This window comes from Oryzias latipes, chromosome 2, assembly GCF_053564925.1.
Source record: "Oryzias latipes strain Hd-rR chromosome 2, Olatipes_Hd-rR_3.1".
Classification (NCBI taxonomy): Eukaryota; Metazoa; Chordata; class Actinopteri; order Beloniformes; family Adrianichthyidae; genus Oryzias; species Oryzias latipes.
The window spans coordinates 48413685-48429627 of NC_136238.1; the positions used below are offsets into that span (position 1 = coordinate 48413685).

General features: G+C 43.0%; 1 protein-coding gene across 5 annotated transcripts in view; it reads right to left on the reverse strand.

Moving 5' to 3' along the window:
* LOC144989362 (uncharacterized) overlaps positions 1 to 15943 on the reverse strand; it is a 48783-nt gene that overhangs the window by 12833 nt on the left and 20007 nt on the right. Inside the window, exon 1 of one of the 5 annotated variants that reach the window (XR_013653514.1) lies at positions 1171 to 2944. The exons of the other annotated variants lie outside the window; for them this stretch is intronic. The gene's annotated coding sequence lies outside the window, so the exon portion shown is untranslated. Of the gene's footprint in view, positions 1 to 1170; positions 2945 to 15943 lie in introns of those variants that run through there. 5 annotated transcript variants of the gene reach the window in all.

Consider the following 15943-nt stretch of genomic DNA (forward strand, 5'->3'; position numbering starts at 1 on the left):
AGCGCAGAACGTGACGCTGCTTGCACAACTGGACAGAAGCGACCGCAGATCACTTTTCTCATGGATCCTTTAATGCAGAGACTGACTGATGAGATCCCCGCTCGTCTTTGATGAGGCAGCGAGAGAACCGGAGCTGACTGAGCTGAAATCTCTCTGAAAGAATATGGAGTGATATTTCTGCCACCACGTTGCACACAAAACTTTCTAAGTTGAACACAAAACTTTCTAAGTTTTTTGCTCAAAATTGTTGTTTTTTTTGCTTTCAAAAACTTTTTTTGCTTTCAAAATCGTTTTTTGCGTTTGCAAAACACATTTCTTTGCGTGCGTTGTGTCAAATCTCGCTTTTGTCTTCTCTTTGGTTTTGCTGACTACTTTGAGCGCGACTTAGCGTGATATGACTGCCACTGGCATCGCCAAAAGGAAATTCGCATGCGTTGTGTGTCATCTCACTTTTTTCCTGTCTTTGCTGAGTTAAGTTTCGGTTTGACGTGACCAAGATAAAAGAAGGCCCTGTTACGTTTTGGATAACGGAGAATTCCCCGTGTGTAAAAGAGCTGCTCTCAACTGCTGTCCACGTTCTCCTCAATATGTGTCCTCCAGTCCCTGTTTATTGAAACACGTGAAATCAAGGCATCGGTCCGTTCTGACTGACACTCACGTAAAGGAACTGATCAGAGAGGCTACCGGGAGTTAGCCCCGCCTTCAGCCCCTAAGACTCATGGGAAGGGGGAATCTCAATTGTAAAACCATAAGTCAGGGACCTGTTTGCAGAAGTGACTTGAAGGCTGTTTAGCTGTATATGTGTGCATTCAAGTTAATGGGCTCTTAATGTGTAGGGGGGGAGGGAATAACGCAGCCAGGTCAATGGTAATTCAGCTGATTACTAGTCTAAAGTATGAACTCAACTGTTGCAATGTAGTAACATTTAATATATTATTTGCTTTTGATGCAAAAAGTCAGTGATTCAATTTTATATAAAACATGTAAAGGCAAGAAATTCTAATGAAGTTAAAATTAATTTATGCTCCACACATCTGAAATGTAATGTATTTACTGTGTTTATTGTGAATATGAATCACTCAGACACCAGAAGGATGCTCTGTCCAGATGTTTGTGTATTTGTTGGTGTAAGGGTCATTAAAAGAGGAATGTTGAGTTACAAAGAATTACCAGTTAAATACTGATGTAAATCAGACTTCAGAGGAGTCAGTGCCTCTCCAGCATCAACCTCACCGCCTGTGTGTCAGAGAAAGGCAGAGAAAAGGTCAGGGTGTGGTGTGGCTCTTTGACTCTCACAATGAAAAAATTCGGCTCTTGGTGTCAAACTTGTTCGCCACCCCTGGCGTAGACGATTAATGTTACGTAGATGGAAATGGGCTGACCGCGTAATGTTATTGATGTGTGACTGAAAAGATAAGGAGCTATCTAGGATGACACCCAGACTCTTTACCTGAGGGGAGGGGGAGACAGAAGATGAATCAATGGAAAGAGTAAGACTTGTGGCTTTGGAGAGGGTGGATTTGAAACCTACTAGAAGTAGCTCAGTTTTAGCGCTATTGAGTTTGAGAAGGTTTAAGGTGAACCAGTTTTTGATTTCAGATAGACAGGAGTGGAGGGAGGAGGGTGGACCTAGAGAAAAGTTCAGCACGGACTGCATGTATTTAGAAAATTACAAGCGAAAAAATACGTTCTAAAGGAAAGTAAGGAACTCCTTAATGTGGTCCGGGGAGGGAGGGGGCTGTCAGGTGTCCTGCTTTCAAGCCCTGTCATTGTCCCGCCCCCAAGAGTAATTTAACCCACTGTGATTGGTTGGTCCGCTCCGCGCACGACAATGAAAAAGTGTCTTTCATACAAACTGGCGGGGCGAATTAAAATTGAACTTTCATATTAAGGCGGGGGCCGCAAAATATCATCTCGGGGGCCGCGAGTTTGAGACCCCTGCTGTACACTCTGGCACTGGTACACCAGCCGCAGGTCGGAAGAACGAATCAATAGTTTGCTTACCCATAGCTCAGACGCACATATCAGTTGTGATGATATTTGTCTCCGTTTCCTTCCCACAGATGTTTACGCGCGCGAATATCTCTAGGCCCCTCCCCCAAGGCATCACGAGAATGTGTGCTCGCGTTTCATGAGTATGTGCGCTAGTGTGTGTGTCTGCCTGTGTGTGTGTGCGCTCGCGTCTCATTGATTATTTCATTGATCATTGACGTGCCCCTTCCTCGTTTAATGTATTAAAAATACGATGGGTGGGGGAGGCAAATTTACCGGTAGCACATGTGCGACTGGATGTAAAATTCAGTCGCACACTCTCAAATTTTGGTCTCAAAATGCAACCAATTGGTCGCAGTCTGGAGCCCTGAGGTGGCCGAGCTGTCCGGCGAGGGAGGATTTTGTGTTGGGAGGGGGGGTATATATATCACTGTTCTCACTCTCTCTGTAACACCAAACATGAACGCGCTGTTAGATTTCCATGAATATCACTACATGTTTTGTTTGGGAACTTTTTTGTGCAGCGCAAAGTTAACATGTCTGTATAAACAATGGCGGAGCCTCCTGCCCCACGTTCTTCATGGCTGTCAGGCCTCATGGCTACCAGAAAGGTGACAAAGTGTCTGCAGCCTGTTTATTACAGGGCAATAAATAATATTCTGAGAAGATGTCTGTACCAGAGAGCACAGGTGAAGGCTCACGTGCAGCTAGAGAGCAGAAGAATCAACACGCACCCCCAACACACGTCATGTGTGCGCGCTTCTTCCTCCTAGTTCTACACAAGACGCACCGGGCTCACAAAGTCATAGTCAATCTAGGCCTGGGCGATAAATTGATTAAATGAATTAATTCGAATTTTTTGTTAAGGGCGATTTAAAAAAATAACTACATCGAGTTTTTATATGGCGCATTTTTGGCTCCCCAGAGCTTCCGTAGCATTAGTTTCACACGGCGGTATGGCATGCGACAATCGACACACGAAGTAGCAAGCGCCAGCATGGCTACCGGTGAGAGTGGGCAGTTTGTTCCCAAGAAAGGAATAAAATCATCTGTTGATGGAACTGGTCTGGGTTTACTGCTACAGACGTGGAGGAATAGACCCCCCCACACACACACACACACACACGCTGCCTATGCCCATCGGAGTCAAAGGCTCTCACGCGCGCTCGCGTGGCGCGCTCAGTCCTCTTAAACACGCACGCGCCCTGACAGAGAAACACATACTCATTCTACAACGCCTGTATAGTTAGTTCATTAGTTAGTTAGTTGTTACTTTTATTTGTTAATAAAGAATACTGCGTTGTAATTATTACTTGTATATTCATGTGCGACGCGGCCGCCGTAGGATTTTGTTTTCGGAGGAGGCGGTCGCGGGGGTGGGGGGCGTGACTCATGGGGTTTATTAATTTATTTTAAACCTTAGACCTCAGATATGAGCTGTATTGTTAATCCTTTAGAAAATGCTGCTACTCTCAGGTGAATGTTTGTCTCCTTTAGTCTAGACTACAAAGTGAGACTTAAAACACACATGGAACTTTAAGGAAGTAACCTTTTTTTATTTTGGAGAAGTGAAAACAAGTGTAGAATAACAAAATAAGACAATAGCAAGACAAAAATTATATAAAAGAAGACAAAATTATTTAAACAAGAGTCCAAAAAGGGAGTAAGAAGAAAAATCTTATACTTAACTTTGATTCCAAGAGCGTGTTCATTTATTTATTATTCATCCCAGAAATGGGGGTTACATTTGTCTTGGGTTTGATTAAATAAAAGCAACATTTCCTTTAAGTTGTCTGCCGTTTGTTAAAAAAAAAATGGGGGGAAAATCGGAAATCGAATTAAAAAAAATTAAATTGGAGATTTTATTTCTAGGCCATATCGCCCAGCCCTAAGTCAATCTACAACACAGTTCATTAGTTAGATAGGTAGTAGTCAGTTGTTACTGTTATTTGTTAATAAAGAATAGTACGTTGTAATTTGGGCCCGAGCACGGAGTGCAAGGACCCTATTGTATCTGTTAGAGTTATTATTATTATTATTAGGGCCCGAGCACGGAGTGCAAGGACCCTATTGTATCTGTTAGGTTTATTAGGGCCCGAGCACGGAGTGCAAGGACCCTATTGTAATTCGAATGTTTATTAGGGCCCGAGCACGTAGTGCAAGGACCCTATTGTATTTACTCGGATTATTAGGGCCCGAGCACGGAGTGCAAGGACCCTATTGTATCTGTTAGGTTTATTATTATTATTATTTTTCTTCTGCCGGAAGAATCGCATTTTTGAGGCCTTTAACATACCCCAAAACTCACCAAATTTGGCACACACATCAGGAGTCGTGAAAAATTTCGTATTTTATGGGAAATTGGCATGGGTGCGCAAAAATGGCTCGACAGCGCCACCTACAGTGACTTTTGTCCCGACGCCCCGCATACGCTTTAACGTACAAGCTTGATTTTTACAGGGCATGTTCTTCAGATGGAGACCTACAAAAAAGTCTGAAAGGACCCACCTGTCACTCGCACAGGAAGTCTGATATATTGAGGTCAATATGTCATTTTTGCTCTATTTTGGACATTTGCAGGCCTCCTTCTAGAACGAACTCCTCCTAGAGATTTGTGAATAATGACTCCAAACTTTGGTTTTGTAAACTATACACATGTCCGATGTTAAATTGCAAAGCTTTTAAGTTTTTACAGAAGTTTGTGGCCGTGGCGGCGCGTAGAAATTTGACGTTGTTTCGAAAACACGCCATGAAAAGAAAAATGGCCATAACTCAGCCATGCATATTCCAATCTGATCCAAAATTGATATGCATGATTGTAGTCTGACTCTGAACACATCTGCAGTGAAAGAATCCGGAAAAAGTGTAGCGCCACCTGCTGGCAAGATGAAATGACATGTTTTACTTGGAGCATCACTGCTCTGAGTAGGATGAGCCGACACACCTGAAAATGACATCCACCTGTTGAAAAGCCATTGAAGTTTACTCTGACAAAAAACCATAACTTTCAATGCGGGGGTGTGGTCGTGACAGAGCGGCAAAGTTGGGCATCTCGCCATGCACACAAAAGTTGCTCTCACGTGCACATTCCTTGTCCAATCTCACTGAAATTCAATGGATATGATGAAGCTTCTATTCTGAACCCATGGATATGACAATCTTGGACGAGCTCTATAGCGCCACCTAGTTATTGCATTGGGCACATTCTGCCCATTTTTATCTAATTGCTTTGTCCAATGTGCATGAAATTAAAACTGGAGATACTCAGAAGGGTCCTCTCTCATAATCTGAAGTTTCATGGGTGTACACCTGACGGTGCCTGCGTAACAGGAAGTGGTCGATTATGTGCACCCAAATAATAGAAATTTATTATAAATCAGCCGTTTGTCTCAGGAAGCTGAGATTTCAGAATTAGATGCCTTTAATAACCTCCAGCTTTGATATGTAACACAATAGGGTCTATGAGAAACTTCATACCTCTTTTTTTCCTATGCAATTTTGGACTGAACAAAGATTTTTAGCATAAATTCTGTTTAGGTTATCAGCACCAAAGACTAGACTTTAATAGGCATTTATGTGCTACTGCTTCCTAAAAAAATTCAGAATGATTGAAGTTACAGGTGACATCTTAGAGAGCATTACATCCAAAAAGGTCCGAAAACGTCTTTTTAGGCAAAACTACAAACACCTATTTTTTTTCATAACTTAATCATCATATATCAACACCATTTATTTTTTTAAATGTAGGGATCTGTGTTTGCTGCCTTCCATATTTTTTTCAGAAGTCCAGGTGAAACAGATGATTTTAAAAAAATCCTGATTCATCCCAAAACCTGTGCTTTTTCCGTCTGGACTCCAAACAAGTGTGTTTTAAAATTACTTATGCTTCAAATATCCACACCAAGTTTCACACGCATATAGCTGAACATGTCTAAATGCTTCTTGAATATTCTTTACAGATATAAAATGAACTGGTCAACTGTAGGATGTCATTTCCTCTTACATGCTTAAGTCTTTTCCTCATGCTGCAGCCTGCTCCTCAATCATCCCTGTTGCTGGAGTCAAATTTCACCCCCCCCCCCCCCCCCACACACACACACACACCAGCTGCCAGTTCATATGCTAACTAACCCAGAAGTGAGGTGACAAGAGTTTAGACACAAGAGGGAGGGCAGACTGCTTTTTCATTTGTTTTGTATGTCTTTCATAGATTTTTATGAATAATCATTGCTTTTCTAGTCATGTAAAATGCAATTAACCTAATATTTTATCTTTTTTTTTTTACAAACAAAACATATGAATGTGCTCCAAAACAAAACCCAACTCTCAGTACAGTTCTACAGATGTAACATAAGACTTAGACAGTAAATGTCTCTTTTATCCTTTTTTAATCAATGCTGCAACTTCTTTTCCTTAATATAAATCCAATGAAATTAAACTACAAAACCAAAAAACACAACGTATAGCAAATTTCTCTAAATAAATTATGTGTATATACAATATGTAGCACTTTTAAACAAAATAATAACAAATCCTTCCAATACAAGCACAGAAAAATGGAACACAAAATTTAAAACCCAAATTTGAAATGGCAATTTTAAAAAGATAATTTTTTCAGCCTGCTAAAAGTGCACATTTGTAAAAGCTCTTTTATATAGACAACTGTTTGGTTGCTTAGAGCTCTAAATATAAAAACAATGCCTTTATGGACGTGGCACGGATGGCACGGATGTTCAGCAGGGTAAACCCCAGGAAAGCGGCGGGACCTGATGGAGTTCCCGGAAAGGTTCTGCGGGCCTGCGCCGATCAACTCTCCCAGGTCTTCACAAAAATCTTCAACCTGTCGCTAGCTCAGGCTTTCATCCCTGCTTGCCTGAAGTCATCCACTGTCATCCCGATACCCAAAAAGTCCTCATCCACAGCCTTCCTCACGGACTTCCGCCCAGTTGCACTCACTGCTGTCATCACAAAGTGTCTGGAGCGGCTGCTCCTGGGACACATCAAAGACTCCCTCCCTCCAATCTTCGTCCCCCACCAGTTTGCTTACAAAGCAAACAGATCAACGGATGATGCCATTTCCATCACCCTCCACACTGCGCTGAGCCACCTGGAACACAGAGACACCTACGCCAGGATGCTCTTTGTGGACTATAGCTCAGCCTTTAACACAATCATTCCTGACATTCTGGTCAACAAACTGTCTGAACTAGGACTCCACCCACTCACCTGCTCGTGGATCAAGGACTTCCTGACAAACAGACCACAGACAGTCAAACTTGACCCCCACCTCTCCTCCACCCGGACGCTGAGCACAGGCTCCACACAGGGATGTGTGCTGAGTCCTCTGCTGTATACACTGTACACAGCAGACTGCAGACCAGCCCACACCAGCAACACCGTGGTGAAGTTTGCAGACGACACTACTGTGGTGGGGCTGATCTCTGGGGACGACGAGACGGCCTACAGAGACGAAGTCCTGAAACTCTCAAGGTGGTGTCAGGCTAATAACCTCATCCTGAACACCACCAAGACCAAGGAGATCATCCTGGACTTCAGAAAAAACAGAACAGATCCACCCCCACTCTACATCGATGGAAACTGTGTGGAGAGGGTCCACAGCTTCACCCTCCTGGGCACCACCATCTCTGCTGACCTCACATGGTCTAACAACACCATGACTGTCATCAGGAAGGCCCAGCAACGCCTGCACTTCCTGAGAAAACTTAGGAGGAACGACGTCAGCCAGGAGCTGCTGGTAACGTTCTACCGCTCAACCATTGAGAGCATTCTGTCCTATGGCATCACAGTGTGGTTTTCCCACTGCACTGAAGCAGAACGGCAGAGTCTCCAGAGAGTGGTAAAGACAGCGCAGAGGATCATCGGCTGCCCCCTCCCCTCACTGAAGGACATTTACCAGTCTCGCTGCCTCAGCAGAGTGACTAGCATCACCACTAACTCCACCCATTCTGCTTTCCCTCTGTTTGAACTGCTGCCCTCTGGAAGGAGGTACAGGTCCATCAGAACCAGGACAAACAGACTAAGAAACAGCTTTTTTCCACAGGCAATTATCATACGGAATGCACATACGTCCACCAACCACACCTCACTCTAATTTTACTACAATGCGTGCAATATCCTGACTGTCTAACCGGGTCACTGTGCAATAACTTGATATTTATTAAGCTGTGCTCACAGCAACTCATGTAATTCCATTCTATTTTATTCACAAATATTTAATATTTAACAGTTTCTGTCCATATTGTTCATTTTTTGTTAAGAGTTGTAAATACAGTATTTCTTTTTCTATTCTATTTTTATTTTTATTTTATGTAACTCCTTCACTCCAAGACTGCTGCAATTTCATTGTATCCCCATGTACAATGACAATAAACAATTCTGATTCTGATTATATCACTTAGACACAGATGGAGAACCATATCAACTGGATTGGTAACAGCAACAACCACCGACCAAGCCGGCAAGCCCTGGCAGAAAAGATCCCCACAAGAAACACTGCAGGCTGTTCCATAAAAAATATAGTTTTACCATTGCCTTGCAGATCACAGTTGAAGTGGTTTAGTTTTCCTAAAAAAATTCAGAATGATTGAAGTTACAGGTGAACTTTTAGACAACATTTGATCCAAAAAGGTCCGAAAACGTCTTTTTAGGCAAAACTGCAAACACCTATTTTTTTGCATAACTTATCTTTCAAATATCAGCACAAAAAAATTAAAAACGGTAGGGATCTGTGTTTGCTGCCTTCCATATTTTTTTCAGACTTAAAAGTGTAACAGATGATTTATAAAAAATCCTTTTTCATCCAAAAACCTGTGTTAAATCTGTCTAGACTTAGTATTAAAAACTCTCCAAGATGAATGTGCCTGACTCCACCTGCAGGTGGATCACAGACTTCCTGACGGACAGACAGCAGTATGTGAGGCTGGGGAAGCTCGTCTCAGATACTCGGACCACAAGCACCGGATCCCCCCAGGGCTGTGTCCTTTCACCCCTGTTACTCTCCCTGTACACAAACAGCTGCACAGCTGGTCACCTGTCTGTCAAACTCCTGAAGTTTGCTGACGACACCACACTCATCGGCCTCATCTCTGACGGAGATGAGTCGGCCTACAGGAGTGAAATAGCCAGGCTGGTGTCATAGTGCAGCGCTAACAACCTGGAGCTTAATGCTCTGAAGACAGTGGAGATGACAGTGGACTTCAGGAAGGCCCCAGCCCCCCTCCCCCCTGTCATCCTCTGTGACTCCCCGGTGACCTCTGTGGAGTCCTTCTGCTTCCTGGGAACCATCATCAGCCAGGACCTCAAGTGAGAGCAGAACATCAGCTCCATCACTAAGAAGGTCCAGCAGAGGATGTACTTCCTGAGGCAGCTGAAGAAGTTTCACCTCCCTGAAAAGATGCTGGTAGACTTTTACACCGCCATCATCGAATCCACCCTCACGTCCTCCATCACAGTCTGGTTCGCTGCGGCCACGGCCAGAGACAAGGCCAAGCTGCAACGCGTCATCCACTCAGCAGAGAAGGTGATCGGCTGCCACCTCCCGTCTCTCCAGGAGCTGCACATCTCCAGGACCTGGAGGCGGGCAGCCAGGATTGTAGCCAACCCCTCTCATCCAGGACATAATCTCTTTCGGCCCCTCCCTTCTGGCAAGAGGCTCCGGTCCATCAGGACCAGGACCTCGCGCCACAAGAACAGCTTCTTCCCCACTGCAGTCAGCCTGCTGAACAGTACCCCAACTCCCCCAGGTGACCCCCCCCCCCCCCCCCCCCCGCCCACCAAAGGACTGTCGGTGCCACTTACAGGCCCCACCATCCCAGCCCATCTGTGCTCCCACTTTAATTCACCTTACTCTACTGTATATAGTGTGTTGTTGTTGTTAACTTAATTTTTAACTTATTCTTAATTGCACTATACACCAAGTCAAATTCCTCGTTTTGTAAAGTGCGCTCTACTGAACCTGGCAATAAAACTTTTTCTGATTTCTGATTCTGATTCTGATTCTATTAATCATTGTTTTTTATTCATTCAAAATGCAATTAAATCAATATTTTATCTTTTTTCTTTTCCTTTTTCTTTTTTTTTTATCTCTTATATCCTTTTTTATAATCAATGTTTGAACTTCTTTTCCTTTCTATTGTCATGGTTTCAGTTTGTTGTCTTTTTTTTCGCTTTAGTTCTTGTTCTGTCTTGTTTGGTTCTGTTTCCTGTTTTATTTTGAAAGGTTTCCTGTCTTGTCATGTTTCTTGAGTTTTACTTCCTTTGGTCCCCATCTGCCCTAATCGTGTTCACCTGTGTCTTGTCTGCCCTGTCTGTATATAAGTCTTGTCTCTGCCTTCCTCCTGTGCTGGTCCATTAACTTCTGCTCATGTTGATCACGTCTTCTTGTCTGGCGTCCATGTCCCTTGCCATGCCACAGTAAGTTTTTGTTTTTAGTTTTGTCATCCTGCTCTGCAGCGCTTTTTGTTAGTTAAATAAACCCACTTGCCCTGAACCCGTTTGCCTCCCGTCTCTGCGCCTGGGTCCTACCTGCTCTCGAGCCTCCCCCCCACACGACATCTATACATCCAATGAAATTAAACTACAAATCAACAAACACAACTGATAACAAATGTCTCTAAAAAATGATGTGTATATTTGCAGAACCTTAAAAACACCAAACAAATAACAAATGCTTCCCAAATAAAGCACAAAAAATGGAAAACAAAATGTAAAACCCAAGTTAGAAATTGCAATTTGAAAAGATACTTTTTTCAGCAGCTTTTCAAAATCAATCACCAATTCTACTCTTCTGTGGATGAAACAAAGAACTCCAGAACAATGAAGCCATTTCTCTAAGTCTCTCTCACCTTCAGTTTTAAACAAGGTCTGTGAAAATCCACCATACATTGGTCACATGAACTCAGAGACCTGCTAAAAGTGCACAATTGTAAAAGCTCTTTTATATAGACAACTGTTTGTTTGCTTAGAGCTCTAAATATAAAAAAAAATGCTTTTCCATCACCTAGACACAGATGGAGAACCATATCAACTGGATTAATAACAGGGTGGCATGTTTAGACAACATGAAGCTGTCCATCACATTTTTGACCTAAACATGTAAACACATCCTTGGCTCTGCGGTTAGGAAATGGTATTTGGGAATCTCTTTATACCAGGAGCCAGCCTGGCCATTGGAACATCGCCACAGTGCCCATCCAGACTGGGACAGCAACGGGGTCCACTTCAGAGCCGTGAGCTGCTGTGTTTAACTCCAGCTGTCCCAGCAAGGGAGACAACTGCAGCAACATCCACTGACCAAGCTGACAAGCCCTGGCAGAAAAGATCCCCACAAGAAAAACACTGGCTCAGGCAGGCTGGTCAAAAAAAAATAGTTTTGCCATTGTCTTGCAGCTCGCAGATCAAGTGGTTTAGTTTTCCAGTAATGTCAGTCAAGAATGCAAGTTCAGATTCACAATGTTCATATTCACCATATTCAACAGACATCTCCTCCAATAGCACCTTAAAAATCCTGTGCTGTTTTGCTTTGCAGCTGAGGTTGTTTACGATTTTCAGAATAAGAGTCATTATATGTCCAGAGCCAATCACTTCTGCACATAAGGCCTGCTGGTGAATGACGCAGCAGTAATGCAGACATTTTGGAAAGTCTGGGTCAGCTTTACAGTGAGTGATGAAACCTGTTTGTCTATTGATCATAGCAGGAGTCCCATCTGCAGTCACTGCTACCAGCTTTTCTAATTGTACCTTTTTCTGCACAAAAACTCCTTCACCGTGTTATACATTTCAACTCCTCTTGTAGTTGTCTGTTAGGGCAGATGTGTCAGGAGTTCTTCTCTTGTGGAAACCAAAAGCTATGCTGTACTGTTGCCGTCCACAGACTCATTACACTGGACGTTAACCACCTGCACTTTGCAAGATCCCGGTCCAGCTAATTGGCCAAGTTATCAGACATAGCTGACACTCATCTAGACATTGTAGTGGAAATTGAATGAGTTCTATTGTTCTCATCCTTAGGGACAGTGATAGCAATTATCATCATTGCTTGAATTTTTTTCATGCTATATGCAAAAGTCTTTGTCCCTTAAGGCAACAGATTACAGCCCCCCCCCCCCCCCCCCCCCCCCCCCCCCAGGCTGCTGTCGTATTAACAATAGCTTGGAGCTCCAGAATGGACAAGAAAAAACGACGAGAATGGCTCGAGCAGGGCGTTGCTCACGGGGCGGTCGCTCGTGCCATGCGGTCGCACGTGCTCGGGCCCGCTAAATGCTACTTGTAGCTTTAATTATTATTATTATTTTTCTTCCGACGGAACAGTCGCCTTTTTGAGGCCTTTAACATACCCCAAAACTCACCAAATTTCGCACACACATCAGGAGTCGCGAAAAATTTTATATTTTATGGGAGACTGACATGGGTGCACAAAAATGGCTCGATAGCGCCACCTACAAAATTTGTTTTGGCGAGCCCCGCCACATGCTTTGACATAAAAGCTTGATTTTTTTCAAGGAATGTCCATCAGATGGAAACCTACAAAAAAATCTCTTGGGACCAAGCTGTCAGTTGCACAGGAAGTCTGCTATATTGATGTCAATATGTCATTTTTGCTGAATTTTGGTCATTTGCAGGCCTCGTTCTAGAACGTACTCCTCCTAGAGATTTTTGAACAATGACTCCAAACTTTGGTTTTGTAAACTACACCCATGTCCGATGTTAAATTGCAAAGCTTTTAAGTTTTTACGGATGTTTGTGACCGTGGCGGCGCGTCAAAATTCGAGGTCATTTTGAAAACACGCCATGAAAAGAAAAATGGCCATTATTCAGCCATGCATAATCCAATTTGATCCAAAATTTATGTGCATGATTGCAGTCTGACTCTGAACACATCTGCAGTGGAAGAATCCGGAACAGGTGTAGCGCCACCTGCTGGCAAGAGGAAATGACATGTTTGACTTGGAGCATCACTGCTCCAAGTAGGATGAGCCGACACACCTCAAAATGATATCCACCTGTTAAAAAGCCATTGAAGTTTACTCTGACAAAAAGCCATAACTTTCAATGCGGGGGTGTGGTCGTGACAGAGCGGCGAAGTTGGGCGTCTCGCCATGCACACAAAAGTTGCTATCACGTGCACATTCCTTGTCCGATCTCACTTAAATTCGATGGAGATGATGATGCTTCCATTCTGAAACCATGGATATGACAATCTTGGACGAGCTCCATAGCGCCACCTAGATATAAACAAATACATTTTTTGTCACATTTTGACCTATCTTTTCTCTGTGCTTTGTCAGACGTTCATAAAATTACAACAGGAGATACTCACAAGGGTCTTCTCTCATTGTTTAAAGTTTCATGGGCGTACACCTGACGGTGCTTGCGCAAGCCACCGCCAAACAGGAAGTGGTTGATTGCGTTGCAGTCAGATAATTAAAAATTCATAAAAAATCAACCGTTTGTATCACTAGGCTGAGATTTCAGAATGAGATGTCTCTTACATATCTCCACCTTAGATATACAGCTCTCGCATGGGTGCACAAAAATGACTCAATAGCGCCACCTACAATGTTTGTTTTCGCGAGCCCCGCCATGTTCTTTAACATACAAGCTTGATATTTACAGGACATGTTCATCAGATGGAAACCTACAAAAAAGTCTCTTGGGACCAAGCTGTCAGTTGCACAGGAAGTCTGCTATATTGATGTCAATATGTCATTTTTGCTGTGTTTTGGTCATTTGCAGGCCTCGTTCTAGAACGAACTCCTCCTAGAGATTTGTGAACAATGACTCCAAACTTTGGTTTTGTAAACTAGACACATGTCTGATGTTAAATTGCGAAGCTTTTAAGTTTTTATGGTTGTTTGTGACCGTGGCGGCACGTCAAAATTCGAAGGCGTTTCGAAATCACGCCATGAAAAGAAAAATGGCCATTACTCAGCCATGCATAATCCAATTTGATCCCAAATTGGTATGCATGATTGTAGTCTGACTCTGAACACATCTGGAGTGGAAGAATACGGAAAAGGTGTAGCGCCACCTGCTGACAACAGGAAATGACATGTTTTACTTGGAGCATCACTGCTCCAAGTAGGATGAGCCGACACACCTCAAAATGACGTCCACCTGTTGAAAAACCATTGAAGTTTACTCTGATAAAAAACATATCTTTCAACGCAGGGGTGTGGTCTTGACAGAGCGGCAAAGTTGGGCGTCTCGCCATGCACACAAATGTTGCTCTCATGTGCCCATTCCTTGTCCAATCTCACTGAATTTCAATGGATATGATGAAGCTTCCATTCTGAACCCATGGATATGACAACTTTGGACGAGCTCTATAGCGCCACCTAGTTATTGTATGGGGCACATTCTGCCCTGTATTTTCTCTTTGCTTTGTCCGATGTGCATGAAATTAAAACTGGAGATACTCAGAAGGGTCCTCTCTCATAATCTGAAGTTTCATGGGTGTACACCTGACGGTGCCTGCGTAACAGGAAGTGGTCGATTATGTGCACCCAAATAATAGAAATTTATTATAAATCAGCCGTTTGTCTCAGGAAGCTGAGATTTCAGAATTAGATGCCTTTAATAACCTCCAGCTTTGATATGTAACACAATAGGGTCTATGAGAAACTTCATACCTCTTTTTTTCCTATACAATTTTGGACTGAACAAAGATTTTTAGCATAAATTCTGTTTAGGTTATCAGCACCAAGAATTCAACTTTCATAGGCATTTATGTGCTACTGCTTCCTAAAAAAATTCAGAATGATTGAAGTTACAGGTGAACTTTTAGACAACATTTCATCCAAAAAGGTCCGAAAACGTCTTTTTAGGCAAAACTGCAAACACCTATTTTTTTGCATAACTTATCTTTCAAATATCAGCACAAAAAAATTAAAAACGGTAGGGATCTGTGTTTGCTGCCTTCCATATTTTTTTCAGACTTAAAAGTGTAACAGATGATTTATAAAAAATCCTTTTTCATCCAAAAACCTGTGTTAAATCTGTCTAGACTCCAAACAAACATTTTTTTATGGTAACTTATGTTTCAACAATCGACACCAATTTTCACAGACCTATAGCTGAACATGTCCCATAGCTTCCTGAATATTTTCATAGATATAAAATGAACTGGTCATTCTAACATCTGGCATTCTAACATCTAACATCTTACATGTCGAAAGCCTCTCTCAGCCTGGCTCTGCTGAAGGAGTCGTGTTACAACCCCGCCCCCTCCTGCTGGGACCCCTGCTATGTAAATTAGCAAGCAGTGAACAGAGAGATGAGGAGTAAGAATGGCCATTACTCAGGCATGCATAATCCAAAGACAGCCAGTTAAACACTGAAAGACATATTTTTTCGGTATGTCTTTCATACATCTTTAGTATTAAAAACTCTCCAAGATGAATGTGCCTGACTCCACCTGCAGGTGGATCACAGACTTCCTGACGGACAGACAGCAGTATGTGAGGCTGGGGAAGCTCGTCTCAGATACTCGGACCACAAGCACCGGATCCCCCCAGGGCTGTGTCCTTTCACCCCTGTTACTCTCCCTGTACACAAACAGCTGCACAGCTGGTCACCTGTCTGTCAAACTCCTGAAGTTTGCTGATGACACCACACTCATCGGCCTCATCTCTGACGGAGATGAGTCGGCCTACAGGAGTGAAATAGCCAGGCTGGTGTCATAGTGCAGCGCTAACAACCTGGAGCTTAATGCTCTGAAGACAGTGGAGATGACAGTGGGTACTCGGATTATTATTATTATTATTTTTCTTCCGACGGAACAGTCGCCTTTTTGAGGCCTTTAACATACCCCAAAACTCACCAAATTTCGCACACACATCAGGAGTCGCGAAAAATTTTATATTTTATGGGAGACTGACATGGGTGCACAAAAATGGCTCGATAGCGCCACCTACAAAATTTGTTTTGGCGA